The following is an 18,835-nucleotide window of genomic DNA, read 5'->3' as shown; positions in this document are numbered from 1 at the left end:
TAAGTACAAGTTAAAAGAAACTTTTTTTGGGAGAGAGTGTACATGTACCTGCATCTTACCCTAATTTTTTTCTTTTTTTCATTGCTTTAGAGATAGCTCTGGTTGTCATTTAACAAAAATTTCTATATGCCAGGATCTTCAAAGTTTATTCAAAAATTACCATATGCCAGAATCTCTTGGTGTGGGTTAGACCTTTGAAAGGGGAAGGACAAAACCTAAAAAGGTTCATAACCTCTCCCCTCCTGTTTTTATCCTGAATTATGTATGTCATTTCCATGTTGCTGGTTTGTGGGAATATTTACATACGAACACTGAAGTGAGGACTGCACCTGCTCTCTCTCTGGAGCCTCACCACAGTCCTCTGAGTTAGGTATTATTCTTAGACTTAATTTTCAGATGAGAAAACTGAGACTTGGGGAGTATCCCATCCAAAGTAATAGAGTAGTACTTGGTGGAGAATTGTACTTGAAGTCAATACATATCTGACTCCAGACTCTATATGCATGCTATAGTGCTTCTAGAATGATTCATGCCTTGTGTAATTACCCCTTTCCAAGTCCACTGTTTCTTTAGTTTTCGATCCTGTCTTCATTGCAATTGTTTATACTTTTACAAAGGCAGCAAAGTATGGTGATTCAAAGCAGGGGCTAGAGCCAGGTCAAGTGGGTCCAGATTCAGAGCCACCACATATTAGCTGTGTAGTCTTGGGTGAACCCCGCAGCCTTTCATGCCTTGGAATCCTCATTTGAAACAGGGAATGATAGTGCCTACCTCCTTTGGTTTTAATACTTAAATGAATCCTCAATACATGTGAAGTGTTTAGGATAGTTCTTGGTGTGTGGGAAGTACCCAGTGAAGAGTTAATACTGGTGCTTATTTATTTATTTATTACTTGTTTATGTATTCGTTTAGTACACATACTTACTGAGCACTGTACTGTTACTCAGTGCCAGGCATCATGCAAAATTCTGAACGTAGAGAAATGGTTACCATAGAATCTTTTCCTTAATATGTGGTGGTTCATAAAAGATGGTGCTCACAAGGGGGGATGCCCCATATTTAAAAAAGACAATCCAGGTACTGGATGGTCAATCTAAGTTTACTAAATTTGGGAGAAAATGGTTACTGAGTGGCAGAATGAGGATCTCCCTCCCACACCAGTGCTTTCTGACGGATAGCCAGCTACCGACTCCCATTCCACTCACCTTTTTCCAAGGTTACTTTTCCAATCCTCCCATTGAGAGATGGAGTCTATTTCCTTTACCTTGAATTTGGACTAGAACCGTGTGACTAGCTTTGACCAATAGGATGTGGTGAAGATGATGTGGCATGACTTGTACACCCTGACCTTAGGAGGCCTTGCAGATTCCCTTATTGCCCTCTAGGGATGTGGCCTCCATGTAAGGCAGCTGAGGCTGGATTACTAAATGATGAGATGGGGAGTAGAGAGAGAAGCCCAGCCCTGAAATGCTGCTATTTCAGTCACCTCAGCTGGGTGTCAGTCATGGGAGTGAAGCCTGGCACCCTGGATCCTGTGGCTTTACGATGAGCCGCGCCAGCCAATACCATGTGGAACAGAGTTGAGTTGCCAATCTGCCCAAGTTGCAGAATCATAAGCAAATAAATAAAATTAATGGTTGGGGTTGTTTGGGATGGTTTGTTTCATAGCATTAAATGCCTAGAACATAAGAGGGCTTGCAGCTTCTGTTTTCACTGTCTTGGAAGTCAGCCACCATATATAAAGCTTGGGTTACATAATGGAATAATGAGAGACCATGTGGAGAAAGTTGAGTCCCAGCCTGCCAGTCATTTCTGCCAAGGCCCCAGGCTTGTGGGTAAAGCCACCTCCTTAGGCCTCCTAGTGTAGCTGAGCAACCAGCTAAGTGCAGCCTTATGAGGGAGCCCCAATAAGACCAACAGAATCATGGTGGTTGTTTGAAGCCACTATGTTTTGTGAGATTTTATTACTATGCAGCCATAGGTAACTGAAATTCCCACAGTGCACCATGACTTCCTAGAAGTGAGAGTACCGAAGTCCTGGGCTAATGGTGTATTAGGGAATAATCATTTTTACCCATCATCAAGTACTTTCTATGTGCTTGGTACTTCACATACATTGCTTTGTTTTATTTAACCTGCACAGTAACCCTGTATGGCAGGTAATTTGGCAGATGAGAAAACTAAACCACAGAGACATTAAGGTACTTGTTCAAGGCCTCTCAGGGAGCACAATCACTGCAGGATATCAGGTGGAAGGTAAATGCTTCATTTCAGGCTTTCTTCAGTTTCCCTGTTTCTATGGAAGTGGTCACTTCTGCATCTCACCAAGCTTCCAGCCTCATAACCCTCTGGTGGATCCAATCAGTTCCCACGACTGAAGCCAGTGTTATCAGATGACTATGGGATCTTTGGCTCACCCTTAATAACACCTGGCTGTCTATAGGATAAAAGCATACAAAACCTCTCTGCCTGCTTCTTCAGCTGCAACTTGTAGCACCCCCTTCATTTATCTTTTTGCCACGTGGAGTTGCTTGCCCAGCCCAACCCCATCTTGTGTCACTGGTCTGAGCTTATGCACAGATGGCTGTGCCAGGAGTGCCCTCCTTACCTCCCCCACCTCCCAGCATATCCATTCACCCTCCAGGACCTCACTCAAGGTTTTCCTTGACCATGAAGCCTCATGACCAGGTGTCCTCCAGGCACAGTTGTCCACTCCTCACTTATGGCCCCACTGAAACTATATACTTTCCTAGCAGAACACAAGTAACACTTGGTTGTTTTTAAGTCAGTTTTTAGCAACCAAACTATGAGCTTCTTAATTTTTTATTCATCACCGGATGAATAAAACACTTAACACTTAGCCTGGACTGGTCCTTAATGAGAGAAGTGTTCCCGTAAAGAAGTGAAAGGATCAGGTCAAATTGTCAAGAGTCTTGAATGTCATGCTAGAATAATCCAAGTGTCTACCACCTGGATGTCCCCACATCCTCCCCTTCTTGGGCCACCCTTTCATCTTATATTCAAAATGACAAAGTATTTACCTTGCAATCTGCACTGTACAGAGAGCCCACTATCACCCTCCTCTTCTTCTGGTTTTCCCCCCAAAGATCTTGGGAGCTTTAAAGAATGAGGAGTACAATAGCCAAACTATGGAAGAATCTAGATGTCCATCAACAGATGAATGGATAAAGAAGATGTGGTATATATATACAATGAAATACAATGCAGCCATCAAAAGAAATGAAATCGTGCCATTTGCGACGACATGGATGGAACTAGAGGGTATTATGCTTAGTAAATAAATCAAATCGAGAAAGACAACTATCATATGATCTCCCTGATATGAAGAAGTGGAGATGCAACGCAGGGGGTTTGGGGGTAGGAAAAGAATAAATGAAACAAAATGGGATCGGGAGGGAGACAAACCATAAGAGACTCTTAATGTCACAAAACAAACTGAGGGTGGCCAGGGGGAGGGGGGTAGGGAGAGGGTGGTGGGATTATAGACATTGGGGAGGGTATATGATATGGTGAGTGCTGTGAAATGTGTAAACCTGGTGATTCACAGACCTGTACTCCTGGGGCTAATAATACATTACATGTTAATAAAAAATAAAAAAAATTTAAAAAAAAAAAGAATGAGGAGTAGAATCAGGGGCTCTTTGCTCCCTTAGTTATTTCTCCCTCCCATTTCCTGCTTGTGCTCACAGTCTCATTCTTCTGGTGGCTCCTTTACACTGCTTTACTCTTGATTTTGCTTCAAGTCTTTTGTTCTCCCAAAGCAGCTTGAACACAAGGCTATGGTGGTTGGAAGACTTTCTCCTCCCTGCTTGTATTTACAGTTTTGAATAGATAATATATTCCCATGGTTTAAAAATCAGATTATATAGAAGGGTGCCTAGTGAAAATTCTCACTCCTACCCCTGCGCTTGTCTGTCCTATTTCCCCCCATTTCCCACCCCAAGTAGCTATTTTATTAGCTTTTTTGGTATCCCTCTAGGGTTTACATATGCAAATATAATACAATGCAAATATAGAAAGCTGCTCCCCCCCCCCTGCTGAACACTGCTGGCAAAAGCTATGAAAATAGGCCGCCTGGACCCACTTTCAAATCTGTGCTGTCATCTGCTCTCTCTGAGGCCTTACCCCTGCCCAGAAAAATCCTTTCTTTTCCATTTTCCTACAGAGATGATTTCCACAGTGACAGTATTTCTTGAGAAGAAAACTTGGGGCACAGGGTCTAAGAAGTGAATTTGTATAATATAAAGGTCCAGATCATGGATTTGCATGTGGTCATGGATTTGCATGTGGTACCAAGGTCTCTATAGTTATTCCAAGCCTCCTTAATCCTGAAGACCAGGCTTCTTTTCTGGGATAGCAGTGTTTTAGTATTATTTAGGCTGACAGCTCAGGAAAGAATTGAAAATAATTTAAACTTGAAGATTAGGTATCACTGTCCTGATGCAGGGGAAGTACACTAGACACCTTTTTGCTCTAGGCCTCCAGCCGGCTGCCATCTGACTTGGCCTCCCTCCCTCTGCTCAGACCTTCTCCTCAATCTTTTTACTTCTCTTCTAAGTCCTGGGACTCTCACTGTTGTCTCCCTTTCACAGACTGCCCCCTCCCAAATGCCCTTCCTTTTGTTTTATACATGAAGTGATTTAGTTTGGGGGGGAGGGGTCACATGTGAGGCAGTCCTCAGGGAACTATCACTAGTATTGGGGGGGGGGCTCTTGAGCGGCACTAAATTTGAATAGTCATATCACCAGGGAGTAGTAATTTGCATATAGATAGGAAGGCATCGGAGTGCCACTCATTAAGATGAATGAGATCGGATTCTCATTGGATTTATCATCTAACAAACATCTCACTTTTGGGGTTAGCACCTTTTTATACATTTATTCCCTGTATAATTTTATGGCAGAGATAATTATTGTTCCCTAAATATTCCAAGTATTCTCCCGTGTTACCTAGCCCCATTTGCAGTTAGGTTGGGCCATGTGACTTGTTCTGAGCAACTGAACACTTCTGGGCAGAAGTGATGTGTCTCTTTGGGACTAAGGCAATTTGGAACCAGTGTGCCTTTCCTATCTCTCCCTTCCCCTCAGTGTAGGCCAAGCATTCCAGATGGCAGAGATACAAGCTTCAGGAGGGCCACCTGACCCACACTGGACTGTGGTGGTAGTAGAAAAAAAAAACTTTATTGTGACAAGCCATTGAGATTTTGAGATGTTTTTTATTAATATTTTGAGACATTTTATTAATATTTTGGAGATTTTAATCTTTAAGTATTTATTAATTTTTATTAATATTTAATTATATACCACAAAAACTTTATTGTGACAAGCCATTGAGATTTTGAGATTTTTTTATTAATATTTTGAGATATTTTATTAATATTTTGGAGATTTTTAATCTTTAAATAAGTATTTATTAATTTTTATTAATATTTAATTATATACCTATGCTACTTGGACCAATTAGCATAGGTATTTTAGGTTTTAAAATCTAAAACCTAAAATCTCTAAAACAATATTGCATGTGTTTGTGTGTGTGCATGTGTGTGTATGTTGCTTAGGACATGCAGCTGTGTCTCCACATTCTGCACAAATTATAATTTGGAAAATCTTTGTAACTGTTTATATGTTTTGAGGTCCCATTAATGTATAAGCAAATTTTATTAAGGTATTCTAATATCTTAGTACTCCTATTCTCAAAGCCATCAGTGTATGAAATATGAAATATAAGCTTCTACTGTGTTGTCCCTTCACTTATTCCTCATTCTGTATATTCAGATACAGGTATAACTTCCTGCTGGCCCACTTTCAAATTTCTTCCAGCTTTCTCAGAAACAATTGTGCAAAATCCTGGCTGGAGCTTTGTTTTCTTAAAGTTTTTCAAGGTGAATAATGTATCCTTCCCTATTCTTAGAGAGGTAAAAATTGTTTGGAAGCTTTCTACCTAATACCCTAGTCAAAGGCTCCTAATGACCAGCCCAATTTTCTGTCATCCAACATAAACAAATAGCTGGCCCTACCCTGGCTCCTCCAATACCTTTTCTTCTCCTAGCAGCTTGGTTCTCTCACGCAATGCTTATTTCAGCTAAAATTTCATTTACTTCCGTGGCTGTCACATGGTTGTTTTATGAGTTTTCTAGGACTGCCATAACAAAGTACCACAAACTGAATGGCTTGAAAAACAGAAATTTATTGTTTCACAGCCTGGAGGCTCACAGTCCATGATCAAGGTATTAGCAGAGCCATGGTCCCTCAGAAGCCACCAGAGAAGGATTGTTCTAGAACTCTCTCCTAGCTCCTGGCAGTCCCTTGTCTTGTGGCAGCTTACCTCATTGTTACATGGTTTTCTCCCTGTGTGCATGTCTGTGTCCAGACTTTCTCCTTTTTATACAGACATCAGTCAGATTGGAGTAGAGGCCTACCCTACTCCAATATGACCTCATTTTAATGAATTGCTTTGGCAACAACCCTATACCCAAATAAGGTCACATTCCGAGGCACCAGACCTTAAGGCTTCAATATATGAGTTTTGGGCGACATAATTCAACCCATAGCAGTCATTAGCATTCACATTGTCAAACATATAATCATAATGTTTAACACCAAAGGCCTTAAAGTCATACTCATTTGTGTTGAAATCTCATTTTCTGCCCTTTGAACCTCAGTTTCTCTGTCTCTAAAATGGGAGCATTAGTCATTCATTACCTTTTAGGGTTGTTGGAATAATTCAACAACATTCCATCTTGGTATTGGTCATGAACACAAAATTTCATGGCTTCAAGACCAAAAACAAAGTAAACAATTACAAAGTGCCTCCATATTCTAAAGTTAGCTGCCAGACCACTGATGTAAGACATGCTCATAGACTATGAGACTGCTTGAGCTGGCATACACAATCACCCATCTTCTACTGACAAAGGGGCCAAGGCTGACAAGGCCAAAAAGAAATTATTTTTAGAGAGTTGATCTCCTCCTCCTCATGTGAGAGGGGAGAGGAGTGCTTCCCTCTCACCTCAAGTCAGGTGACAGGGAGTCTTCAGAGCTCAAGGGAAGTAGGAGCTGATGTTTGACTTGTGCTCTGAGAAATTAAATGTGGAAGACCATGGGTGTAGCTGCCTGCCTGGTGGCCACATAGACCCAGATGCTCCCTCGCTGGCAACAGAGCAAGGAAGTGGGAAATTTTCTCTAGTGGGCTGGCAGGATGGAGCTAGCCGGGAGTCATTTTGGAAAGACTGCCCAAGAAGGCTTTGTGCCAAAATGGACCTCAGCAAAAAGACGTTGGAGTATACTTTCCTATACAGAAATAAGGCGGATGCCTGACTGTGCAGTCTGGAAAGATGCGAGTTGGAGGCTCGAGGCTGCCGTGGGATTTCTCTGAGGAAGCCCTGTAGGCAGCCGGCAGAGAAAGTATCAGTGCTGGACATCTGCCATAGCCAGGAGGCTCACATGCCAGAGTGTATCCAGACCAGTTTAGAGACTTTTTTAGAAACTAGTTGTACCTCTTCCCTACCACATTCCAACCTCAGAAGATCCTGAAGCAGCATAGTGGGCAAGGGGACACAGGGAGGAGAAGGGAAACAGAAATATTTTATAGAGAAAAGGAGCAGAAACCAACTGTGTTCTCTTCCTCAAAAATGACAGACTTTCCAGCTCAAAGGAAACTCAAGCTGAGGGCATAAATAAGCTTTAACCTAGGTGAGAGCATTGGATTACATGCCCTGGACTGGAAATTTTAAGGACTGAAATGAGTTGATCTGGAGGACTTCAATGAACTGGAGGATTTTTATGATTTGAGAGTGACTGAAAAAGTAAGGAGTGGACGAATCTACCCAGAGCTTGAGTAGGAGGGAGGAAAGAATAAAACTGTTCTTTGCATGGACCTTAGTGAGCTCATGTGGGAGAAAGTCAGTACTCAGAAAAAGTTGCTATTACTCTGCTGCTGCTGCTGCTAATTATTTTAGTTGCCATTCTGACCAAGAAACCCACACCATCTTTCCTAGCAATGTCAGTGTAGAGTTCTGGGGAGACAGAAACCATTCCAGCGATTATAAGTAGAAAGAAATTTAATACAGGTAGTTAGGAGCAGTTTCTAAACTGAAATGCCAGAAATAACTCCCAGGAGGTAATTATTCATCTGATTTCCCAAAGGAGCTCTTACCCCTGCCACAGTCATAAGGATCTGAAGTCAAGCGTCTTTGGGGGAAGTTTTGAATCTTGTGGACACTGTGTAGTTGCAGCCTGAGGATCATGAAAACCCTCGTCACTCTTGCAGCCATTGACTTCTAATCCTCATGAAGCTAGACACTGGATGTTTGGAATGTGGTTGCCAAAAAACTCAATGTCTGCATGACCTTACTTGCCAGTAGCAACAAATAACAGAGCAGGAAGGTGGCCCTGGTCTCACTCCTTCCTTTCAAGTCTCTTGAGTGTATTTAACTCACAATCTGAACATTAGCTGTGAAAGAGTCAGAGAAATGTGATTTCGAGCTTCTCAGCCATGGCAATACACAGAAGAGTTCAGAATTATTGCTAAGAGCTAGTATTTCATATCCACCATGCTGATCCATACATATGAAAAGGCACATAATGCCAGTAGTCCAAGCTTATGTCTAAAGGACCAAATACTGGATTCAGTTGGATTTTTATTTTTATTTATTTTTATTTTCTTATTTGAGACAGAGAGAGAGCGAGCAAGCAAGCACAAGTGGGGAGGAGGATCAAAGGGTATGGAAGAAACAGATATCCTGTTGAGCAGGGAGCCAGAGGTTGGGCTCGAACCCAGGACCCTGAAATCATGACCTGGACAAGGCCACCCCGGCACCCCTCAGTTGGATTTTTAAAAAATCAACTTTATCGAAGTATAATTTGCCTATAATAAACTGCACCTGTTTTAAGAATACAGTTCAATGAGCCTGGACAAATATGGTGTAAATGTGATCAACACTGTAATCAATATATAAAACTTTCCCATCATTCAAAAACACTTCTCTTATATTTGTTTACAGTCAGTCTCCTCATTCCCCTTGCCCCAAGCAACCACTGATCTGCTTTCTGTATCTATGATTACTTTTCCCTGTTCTAGAATTTCATGTAAGCAAAAGCATACAGCAGAATATGTACAGCAGAATATGTTTTGAATATGTACAAATAGTTTTCTTTTTCTTGCCAAGAATCTAGCATGGCATAGTAGAATACATAAGGTCTCTGAGGTCAAACTCAGGGTTGGATCCCAACTCTCCCACCTAACAGCTCTTGACCTATCATGAGTTGAACTTGGGGGACCCAAATTTCTTAACTGTAAAATGGTAATTTAAAACAAAAATTTAAAAAAATCTGCAGAGGTTAGAGCTCATAAATGAAAAGCACACAAATAGCACTCCATGAAAAATAACTATCATGGTTCTTCTTGATGATGGCCTATTATTTTCTGCTCATGCTAGTCTTCCAGTCAGTTGTATCTGAACTACAATGCTTTGGAGGAGAGTTTTATTGCTGACTTTCACACGTGACTGTCATAGTAGCAATTAGAACTATTCTCTAGAGTGTCAGATTCCTTCATATCTGGGTTCTACCACTTGTGAAAATTCTGAATCTTCTATGCTTTGGTTTTCTCTTCCGTAAAACAAGAATAATAATAATACCTAGGGTTGTTAGGGAAGTTAAATAAGATGATGTATAATACCTTAACCCAGTACCCAATAATCGTTGGCCATTATTGTCATTGTTATTTTATATTGAAAATTTTCTGTCTGTATACCTTTACCCAAACTCCTCCTGTGAGATGAGTACCCCTCTCTTTCTTTTCTGGCCAATTAAATTTTCTTACTCTATCTCCAGGAACCTCTCCCTCCCACAAAATAAACTTGCACTGTCTTATTTGGCACTTATCTTCCCACCCTTCATATTACCATTGAGTCATAGAATGTTTGAGTTTGAAAAAATGGTTCATGTAAATGCTCTCATTGTACAGCTGATGTGACAGAGATCCAGTAGTGATAAATGATTTACCAAAATCGTGTCTTTAGAACATAGATTGGGTTAAGAGTTGGTCTCCTAATCTCAGTCCTGGATCTACAGTATGATTTTAAGTGCTTAGCACATAATATTCAGTTTTCTGGCTTATTGTGTGAACTCTTAAAATACAGTGTGCTCAGTGGATTTCTAGAGCCAAATCCAAGGACTTTGCTTGTAGTACCTCAGATCTTACCATTCTCTGAGATTAAAGAAATGGTACTCAGCCCTGTTCAAGTAAAATCACAAAATTTATCAGGAAAACCATCTGAAAATAAGTCATGCATATTACACAATGTGAGACGGATATGCTGCATAGCCGGATATGCTGCAATGGATTTCATGAGAGAGATCTAGTTTCTTGCCGACGTTATGGTGCCAGTTTTTTTGTGACTAGCCATAAATTTATAAAGTCCTGCTATACAGTTGCAAAGAAAATACTTTTTATCACCAGTTTAGTCTTACAGTAAATATTGTAAAAAGAACTTCAGTGATACCTTTAGCCCAATGACGTAGAAGCTCCTATACTATATGCACACAAGACAAACACGGTAGGATAATGAATAAAATACAGGCAACCCTTCTTCTATATGTATTTGAACTAGTAGTTACAGAGCTGCTCTAGGCCATTCTTACAACATGGAACTTTGGATTTAGGTGGGAAGGAAGTTCAATATGTGTATTCTGGGGAGGCGGGATACAAGGGAGAATGTGAGAAAGTTAGGAGGGATACCGCTTTTTAAGGAAAGAAAGTTGAAGAACTTTCCAGTATTTCTCACATTTTTAAAAAAGATTTTATTTATTTATTGGGCAAAGAGAGAGATCACAAGTAGGCAGAGAGGCAGGCAGAGAGAGAGGGAGAAGCAGGCTCCTTGCTGAGCAGAGAGCCTGATGCGGGCCTCGATCCCAGGACCCTGAGATCACGACCTGAACCCAAGGCAGAGGCTTAACCCACTGAGCCACCCAGGTGCCCCATCTCACATATTGTTTAAAACGCTCCGTATCGGGGGTCCCCAAGGTCACCCCCTCAGTCCAGTGATTTGATAGAAAGGGTCTCACAGAACTCAGCATCTGTTTGTACTCATGGTTAAGATTTACTACCATGAGAACATACAGAACAAAATAAAAAATCCAAAAAGGTGCATAGGGTGAAGTTGGGGACAACCATAGGTTCGAGGTTTGAAGGGTCTTCTTACAGTGGAGTGGCTTAACTCCTTCAGCAATGAGCAGTGATAACACATGCAAAGTGTTGTCTCCCGGGACAGCTCACGAGCAGTGCTCAAGGTTTTTACCAAGGGTGGTCAAAGAAGCATTCTTTGCTCACCACGTACCCCTAACTGCAGACTTCTAGAAGGAAAACAGGTGCTCAACACAAACCATACTATTTGTAGAAGCAGTCTAGCCACAGAGAGCCACCCTGGTCCTTTAGGTCAAGTTTTATACCAATGTAGGGAACAGTCAAGCTCCCAGATGCCAGCCCAGGGCCAATTTTGTCAGAAAACCTTCCTAAGGCTAGCAGTCTCGGGACTGCTCTGCTCTTTTCTGCACATAGTATTTTTTTATTCTAGCACATAGAGAGACATAAGAAATACAACTATCTCTCATAAACCCTTTTGAAATAAGTAACCTGTGGCAAGAATGGTTTGCATGGCTTATCTAAAGTCCTATCTAGTTAGTTGGTTGGGATGGCTTGACCCAGGACCATAGATCTTCAGACTCAGTTGTGGCTTTTACCTGCGTTCTCGGTTCTTCTCCACATCACATTTCCTGGGGCTGCCAAGATGCTGCCAGGACAGCCGATTCATTCATGTTTGATTCTGGTTGGGATGGCTGAAACAGCAAGACCTCGCACTCTGTCTGTGCAGATTCACTAGTTAGATATCTTAGGCTTCCACAGAATCATCATTCTTGTATGAAGGCTGCTTTCCTCAGAGTGAAAGTGTTCTAAAGCCAACCTGGGTGAAAGGCCTGCAATATCACTTCTGTTGCATTGTTAGTTAAGAAAGTTACAAAGGCCAACCGAAATTCAAAGGGAAGGAACTAGACTCGACATCAGGAATAACAGAGAGTTTGCAACTATCTTTAAGATAGTGCAATAAATAATTTTTTGGAATATCTTGACATATATCCATTTCTATGGTGGTAATCTACTTTGCTGTCTTATTTCTCCAATGAAACTGTAAGTTTCTTAAGGGAAGGAACCCACTCTCTCTCAGCTTTCAATTCGCTACAGTGTTAGGCAGTACTTTGCTTATAGCGCACAGCAAGTAATTCCCTGTTGAATAAATGAATGCTATTACAAGTTTACTGCATGTCACGCACTACACTAAGCTCTTTAAGTTGATTGTGTTGTGTAATTCTTACAACAATCTTGGAAGGGAGGGTTTTTTATTATTTCCATTTTCTTAAATGAGAAAACTAAGGCACAAAGTAAGTTACCTGCCTAAGGACACATAGCTTGTGCCAGAATTTGAACTTAGACTGACTCTAGAGCATATGCTAGATCATTTCATCAACTGCCTTCTTCCTTTTCTTTTCTTTCTTCTCTCTCTCTTCTTTTCTTTTTTTTTTTTTTTTAAGATTGTATTTATCTATTTGAGAGTGAGAAAAAGAGAGCACGCGCATGTGTGCATGTAGAAACACAAGCAGGGGGAGGGGTGGAAGGAGAAGGAGAAACAGATTTGCTGAGCAGGGAACAGAGGCGGGCTCGATTACAGGACCCTGGGATCATGACCTGAGCCGCAGAGGCTTAACCAACTGAGCCACCTAGGCACCCAGACTACCACTTTCATCATGGACCACACACTTTGCCTGAAGAGGAAATCTCCCCAAATCGAAATTATGGTACTCTGCTGTGCAAAAAGAGAGGTGTGAGGAACACGAGGCCCTTTATTTAGTTCCATTTTCTATGTTATTGAAGAAATGGGAAGGGAAGTGTGAAGAGTAGGATAAAGAATGATAATAAGCCTGAAGGGCATTCTGTCAAGGCCATGTACATAATCATGAATGTTATATAGTCTTGAGGCATTTGTAATCTTGAAAAACCGCCTTTTTTTTTTCAGATTTATTTATTTATTTGATGGATCACAAGTTGGCAGAGAGGCAGGCAGGGAGAGAGGAAGGGAAGCAGGCTCCCCGCTGAGCAGAGAGCCTGATGCGGGGCTCAATCCCAGGACCCTGGGATCATGACCCAAGCCGAAGGCAGAGGCTTTAACCCACTGAGCCACCCAGGTGCCCAAAAAACCACTTAAAAAAAAAATCTATGAAATGAATGTAAAGGATGAGATAAAGAAAATAGATGAAAAATGTTTTAGCTGACTGTACCTGGGTTGAGACGTTCCATAGCATGTTATATGAGCTTTGAACTATATTTGATCCTGAACAATTGATCATTTTTATTTTTAAAATCATATATGCTAAGATGTGAAGTCTAAAGATAAAATGTCTCACTTCTGATATACCTGTCATTGGAAAATAGTTAGGTTAGCAACTTCTTTTCCTTGAAATAGTCAGGGTGAGTGATCAACCCTTGGTGAGGACCAGGGCAGCAACATCACAGATGAGTCTTCCTTAGGAGAGTAGTTATTTCTGATTAGAAAGGATTGAGGGAGAGTGCAAAGTATCGGAAAGTAGAGGGAGGAGGAAGGTGGTGGTAGAAGAGAATCCTAAATACAGAAGAGAATAAGAATGAGGAGGAGAGGTGGAATCATAAAAACTCTCCATGGAATGGTTTTCCTTTGGATGGTGACTGGGGCTTCCAGGAGTATCAGGACAGGCTCTGCTGTGAGTAATAGAAAATGTAAGGTGATAATGTTTGACATAACTTGGGACAGTTATTTCTCTCTGACATGAAAACACATCTGGAGGAGAGAAGTCCAGAGTTCTATGTTTACTCCATGGATTTCAGGATATCTAGTTCCTTCTATCCCTCTTTCTCTTTACTGTGAGCTGACACCAGCCAACTAGATCCCACACAGTCCTTAGGGTCTTTTTGGTAGATAACAGTAGATTCAAAGTGCTACCCAACCTTGCCACCAGGTGATAAGCAAGTCTCAGAACAAATTCTTCCACAAGAGCCAATATTTATTAACAAAACATTTATTTATGAGCAACCATAAGAATATAGTATCCAGTCTTTCAATTCAGTGAAGTCTCAATTCCAATCTCCTCCAATTTCCAGTCTTACCTAGAGTGAAAACTTCAATGAAGGAAGGCATGACAACACTCCAGAACAGGAATCTGTTATCTATGTAGTTGACATTAGGTAGCCTAAAAGTAAAGGTTTGATCCGGGATCATTAGAGATCAAACCTCGGGCACCATTCCTAAAGGTTCCAGCTGCAGGCCTCACTGGATTCTTTTACTCTGTTCATGCAAGTGTGGGAAGTGTCTGTAAGAGTTTAGTCTATCGTATATCTTACATATCTTTAAATTAACCAATGAGAGTTCCTCTCTAGCATTCATTATACTAGTTAGTAGACTGCTAATGTCTCACCCTTAAAACCCCATTTCTGAAATTCACTGAGAGCATAAGCAGCAAGTCTGGTGTTGATTCAGACATTGATGACAGAAACACTTAGTCATTTGTAGGCTATGGGGTTTTTCACTGGAACATCAGGGACAACCTCTGGGGTATACACTTCCAGTTAAACTTTTAGCTGACTGTACCAGGGTTGCAGCTTATCCTAACTAGGACAAATAAAATAACTTAATTGCCATCCCCAAAACACGGCTTGCACATATATTGCTACTTAGATCCCATTGGCTGGAAAGTTGGTAACATGACCACATTCAGCTTCAATGGAGGCGGGGGGAAAAGTAGCCTTCATTCTAGGAAACCCTGTGCTCAGATGTCATAGATACCACTACCAAAGTAGAAGAGATGAGCAGATACATTGTGAATTCTGCAAGGCTTCCTTTGCAGAGGACAGACTCAATGTAGTTGCTCAATATTTTCACTTGTTTTGCAATAAGTCCATACCCCACCCTCAGCCTGTGGCAAACTTTCCAAGTGTGAAAAGTAGTCCCATGTCTTCCCAGAAATGGGTCAGAAATGTGGCAGTGGCTTAATGGTAGATGGATGTGTGAAGGTAAAAATTTCTTCCATAAAATTCTCTTATGTTCAAGTTATATTAGGATTTTGCTACTAAAAGTGTGTTCATGGACTAGCAGCTCCTGCATCACCTGGGAGCTTGTTAAAAATGCTGACTGTCTATACATTTTAACAAGAACAATAGATGATTCCTATGCACCATGAAGTTTGAGAAGCAATGTTTTTGAAAGCTTCCTTCTCCTTCAACACTCATGTACCTGAACATAATGTCTTTGGCTGCAAACCATTCCTTCCAGCAGGGCAACTTCAACCTTTTTACAAAAATAAATCTGGGAGAATTCATGGACAAATGGTACATTACAATTTAGGTCATAAATTTCTCACCATGTCATACAGATTAGCTTATTATCCTATGCAAAAAGCAATTAACATATTTCTTTGGTTTATGAGTAGAAAGTGACTAGAAGAAGATATTAAGAGTGGATCTGTTTGGATGGAAGAACTTCAGATAATTTATTTTTCAAATTTTATTATACTTTTTCAGAATTTTCTTTTATGAACAAACTATTTTAAATTGGAAAAAAATGTTGTTGAAGGTGATATGAAACACATTTGTTTTAGCTCTAAGCAATCAGATAGCTGAATAAGAAGTAAACCTCTAACTGGTCTGGAAGAGAACAGCAATGGCAAGGATCATTATGAATCTACCCAAGACAAACTTCTACACTTGCCAAAATAAACTGCTTATTCACAGAAGATGGGCAGTGCTTATTTTGGAACATTACTCTTAACTGCTGACTTTTGCAATTTAAACATTTTAATGTCATTTTCTAACTTTGTTTTAAATGTATTTTCATTTTAAAACTTGGCACTAAAGTTTAATAAAATTTGCTTCTGGTAATTGAAATGATTTGCTTCAACTACATTAATTGGATAGCTGAAAGTTACATAGTTCTGAATCTTTTTTTTTTTTTTTTGAGGGAACGTAGAAGAAATTAAAGAACATGTTCCCTGAATTTGGGAACTCACTTGAGATGACTATTGTAGAACTCTCCTTTTTTTTTTTTTTATTACGTTATGTTAGTCACCATATAGTACATCATTAGTTTTGATGTAGTGTTCCATGATTCATTGTTTGTGTATAACACTCAGTGCTCCATGCAATCCACATCCTCCTTAATACCCATCACTAGGCTCATCCATCCCCCCAACTTCCTTGCTTCTAAAACCCTCAGTTTTTTTTCCTGGAGTCCATAGTCTCTCATGGTTCATTTACCACTCCGATTTCTCCCCCCTTTATTTTTCCCTTCCTCTCCTAATGTCCTCTGTGCTATTCCTTATGTTCCACAAATAAGTGAAACCATATAATAATTGACTTTTTCTGTTTGACTTATTTCACTTAGCATAATCTCCTCCAGTCCCATCCATGTTGACACAAAAGTTGGGGATTCATCCTCTCTGATGGCTGAGTAATATTACATTGTGTATATGGACCACATCTTCTTTATTCATTCATCTGTTGAAGGGCATCTTGGCTCTTTCCACATTTTGGCTATTGTGGACATTGCTGCTATGAACATTGGGGTGTATATGGCCCTTCTTTTCACTACATTTGTATCTTTGGGGTAAATTCCCAGTAGTGCAATTGTGGGGTCATAGGGTAGCTCTATTTTTAATTTTTTGAGGAAACTACAGACTGTTTTCTACAGACTGCATTCCCACAAACAGTGTAAGAATGCTGACCTTTCCCCACAACTTCTCCATCATTTGTGCTTTCTTGCCTTGCCGATTTTTGCCATTCTAACTGGTATAATGTAGAACTCTTTCATAATTCTTTTAAAAGTAGAATTTGTTTAAGGGTGTTTAAATAATTTTATTCTGGCTGAATATTTTTATAACTGTGCATTCATTCTCCAAAACCCATGATATATCTGATCCATTTGATATAAAAACAAGAAGAAATTGTATCTTCAAAGGGCAAGATGCATAGAGAGCATAGTGCTAGAGTAAGACATAATTTCACAGTAGCAAATGTGGAAACATATTGAAGTCATTGAGTTTTTTTCTTACTGCTTCTGGAGAAAGATGAAGGACAAATAAAGGGAGCAGAGGAAGCATTAGGTTTCCTTAATGTGTTGTTGGCAGGAAATCTTATAGGAGAGTTCACAATGGAAAATTCATGCCTAAGTCCTTGATTCTTGAAACAACAAAACTGAATTCAGCCCTAAAAAATTTTTACTCTAGTGGTGGCATTAGATTAATTAACTAAAAAGAGTCAAGGATTAGGGGAAAAGACCCTACATTTTATTGGAGGATTTAAAAACAAACCCTCCTAATTCTTAAGACATTTTAATTTGTGTACCATTTGATATACGTGTTAATTTGTATGAGTAGTTTTGTTAACAAATAGTTCTTTCTGTTTTTGAAAACAAGAACCAGGGAATGAATATAATAAAGTTAAGGCTTTTTATTTTTTGGTTGCAAGGAATAGATACCCACACAAATTAGCTTCATTATTAGGACATTTTGTTTCAATGCTATAGATATTTCAGAGAATTCTGTGTGATTGAGTCTCACACAAACTAGAGAACTGTTCAGAAGCAAGATAAATTCTCTTTCTCACACAATTGCAGCTTCTTTTCCACACTTATAACATTTTCATCTCTCTAAAAATCAGTTTCATTTGTTTGCAAATGTCTACCTCAATCACTAAGCTGACATGACTGCCGATTCAGTGCCCATCCCTGACCAGCAGCCCTCTCTGTATTTTGTAATTTGAACTCATAATGGAGGGGATCTGATTAGTCTAGGTATCTGTTCTAGTCAAGCCACACCAATCCAAGGCCTCTAATCAACCTATGGATTGGAAGGAGAGGTAGTATGTGATGTGCTCTGCTACCCCAATCTTCTGGGCATATCATTAATTCAGATAAAGTATGAAGAAAGAAAGAAATTGAGGTTGGCCTTGATGAGCCCAAATCTATAGAGTGAAGCTGTTGAAGACAATACACATGAAATAATTAAATAATATAACTTTACCCAGTGACCAAATAAATAGTATAACAAAAAGTATGAAGGTCTAAAAATTCAATATGACCTATAGTGATCTGAGAAAGCTTATGATAATATGGAATATTGAAAAGCTGATGGATTGTCAGATATGCAAAAAAAAAAAAAAAAAGTAGAAAAAGGATGTGTTCCTTGAGTAATAAGTTACAGATTAAAACTTACATTAAACTGTCTAAAGAATTCTGGTTTAGTATGGCTGATGAAGTACATGCTCAAGAATAAAAATATATAGGGGCACCTGGGTAGTTCAGTGGGTTAAAGCCTCTGCCTTCAGCTTGGGTCATAATCCCAAGGTCATTGGGAAGCCTGCTTCCCCCTCTCTCTCTGCCTGCCTCTCTGCCTGCTTGTGATCTCTGTCTGTCAAGTAAATAAATAAAATCTTAAAAAAAAAAAGAATAAAAATATATAAAAAATGAAAACAAAAGTAATACAAATGAAAGGAATGAGAGGGCTTATGGGTAGATAAAACTTTCAACAAATACCTGGAAAATGAAAAAGAGATTAGTGGGTGTTGTTTGATGAAGCAGAGTAGAGGAAGCCATAGACAAGAACACCTATGGATCTGACTGTCTGGTAGACAGACAGGCCCTAGAACTTTAACACAGCAGATGTAATAGGGGGTGGGACTAAGACATTGGACTGAAAGGATTTGTAGTAGCCATTTAGGCCAGGACAAAAATTGGAAG

General features: G+C 39.9%; 1 long non-coding RNA gene across 5 annotated transcripts in view; it reads left to right on the top strand.

The window, feature by feature from the left end:
- Positions 1–18,835, top strand: part of LOC123387011 — a 119,980-nt gene that overhangs the window by 32,436 nt on the left and 68,709 nt on the right. For 2 of the 5 annotated variants that reach the window (XR_006601331.1, XR_006601329.1), the window contains exon 5: positions 3,108–3,223. The exons of 2 other annotated variants lie outside the window; for them this stretch is intronic. This is a non-coding gene — a long non-coding RNA (uncharacterized LOC123387011). Of the gene's footprint in view, positions 1–3,107; positions 3,230–18,835 lie in introns of those variants that run through there. One more of the 5 variants, XR_006601335.1, reaches the window with a different exon arrangement.

This window comes from Mustela putorius, unplaced genomic scaffold (genome assembly GCF_011764305.1).
Source record: "Mustela putorius furo isolate JIRA1106 unplaced genomic scaffold, ASM1176430v1.1 tig00003845_pilon_pilon_pilon, whole genome shotgun sequence".
Taxonomy (NCBI): domain Eukaryota; kingdom Metazoa; phylum Chordata; class Mammalia; order Carnivora; family Mustelidae; genus Mustela; species Mustela putorius.
Note: the sequence above shows the minus strand (reverse complement) of the source record. Positions and strands in the feature narration are given on the sequence as shown.